Source organism: Capricornis sumatraensis, chromosome 8 (assembly GCF_032405125.1).
Source record: "Capricornis sumatraensis isolate serow.1 chromosome 8, serow.2, whole genome shotgun sequence".
Taxonomy (NCBI): Eukaryota; Metazoa; Chordata; class Mammalia; order Artiodactyla; family Bovidae; genus Capricornis; species Capricornis sumatraensis.
The window spans coordinates 104,212,444-104,214,191 of record NC_091076.1 but is presented as its reverse complement, the minus strand read 5'-3'; positions in this window follow the sequence as shown (position 1 = coordinate 104,214,191).

Here is a 1,748-nt window from a genome sequence, read left to right as displayed (position 1 = left end):
GATGGGGGTTTCTCATCTTGCTCCAGGTGAGTCCCGCAGCCTTGGGGTCTGCTCCTGTTCCGTCTCCAGCCTGTGGGCTGGACAACTGCAGACTAAGCTGCGGGCACCCTGGAGTCAGGGGCCAGCTCTGCCACAGGCTGCCTGCCTGGCGCTGGGGAAGCTGTGGGACATGATGGAACTTCCCTGGTGTCCAGTGGCTAAGACTCTGAGCTCCAAATTCAGGGGGCCTGGGTTCGATCCCTGATCAGGGAACTAGGTCTCACATGCCCTGCTACTAAGAGTTCTTACCCCGTAACTAGGGTCCAGCACAGCCAAATAAATAAACAAATAAATAAATTAATAAGTGTGTGGTGCCCTTTGTTAGCACTGAGCCTGTGTTGAGCAAGCGTTCTATAAACATCAGCTACTTTGAGGAGGCCAATGATGATGATCACGGTGACCTGCGGACCTTTCAGTCACACCCATGGTTCTCTTTCTTTCTCAGATGTGATCACAGCAAATCAGGCTGGTCTCTGCCCTGGGCCTTTGCACCTGCCATCTCCCCGCCAGGTCTTGGCCACCTTCTCTCACCTTCTGATCTAAACAGCGTCAGCTGCCCAGACACCCCAGTGCTCTCCTCTGATGGGGACACAGACTCAGGCCCCAGGAGGCCCCTGTGTGCCCTGTTCAGGGCTGCAGTTCTGGAGTCTGAGAGGTGGGCCTGGTTGGATGAGGATGAAGATGGATCGTCAAGGTCCTTACTACAGGAGAAGGCTGCAGGGCAGGGAGCTGGGGTGTCCAGCCCTCCAGGGGCCTCGGGCCTGCAGACCGCATCATCAAGAGCTTCCAGCTTGGGCGTGTGGGGTCAGACTTCCAGCCCTGCCTCCCAGTCAGGGGCTGCAGGCCCTGGTGTGAGTCTCTCAGCCTCTCTGAGACCCGACCTTCTCACCTGCCTGACGGGGACCTAACAGTAGAGGGAAGATCCCTCTGAAGGAGAAACCAAACCCCAGCACCTCAGCGCCAGGTGGGGGCTATATTCAGAGATCAGGGAATGCGCACGGTTTGTTCTGTCTGGGATGAGATCTCGAAGGTTCTTCTCAACTCCAAACGCCACAGTTCCAGGATAATTTAGAAACGAAGCACTTGAAAATGGGCTTGGATTTTCACCCCCCTCCTCTTCTCTGGAGCGAGGGGGGACGGGGACCATGAAGGATGCTCTCTCCACTTTGCAAATGGAAACATCACCCGTCCTGCCGCTCTTGGGCTCTCCATGCGTCCCCGCGTAGAGGCAGCCCCAGCCGAAGTCCACAGCGCTGCCTGCTGGAGTGCAGGTGGAGGGCAGGGGAGGCAGCCCCCACAGCGCCACCTGCTGGAGCGCAGGTGGAGGGCAGCCGGCCATCCCCCGGCCTTGAACAAGGGCAGGCTTGGGGCTTACATGGCCCTTCCCACCGGCAGAAGCTCCTGGAAGGAAGCACGGAGGTCAGCAGACTGCGCAACGAGGGGAAGGGTCTGATACCCAGCGCTGTGGGGCCTGGGTAGGCCTGGTCCTCACTGAGCCTCACTGCAAGGCAGGTGGCATTGCACTCCCCTGCCCTCCCCCCTCCCCGCCCCGAGTTCCTTCTCAGTCTTAAAGACAGGGAAACTCAGGCCCAAAGGAGTCACAGCCTGTGGGTGGGCTCAGGGCCTGGGATTCCCACCCAGGCTGGTAGGTACCACGGTCACCTCTGCTGGGAATGTTCCCTCCCTCTGCCTAACCTGAGGAACTTGAC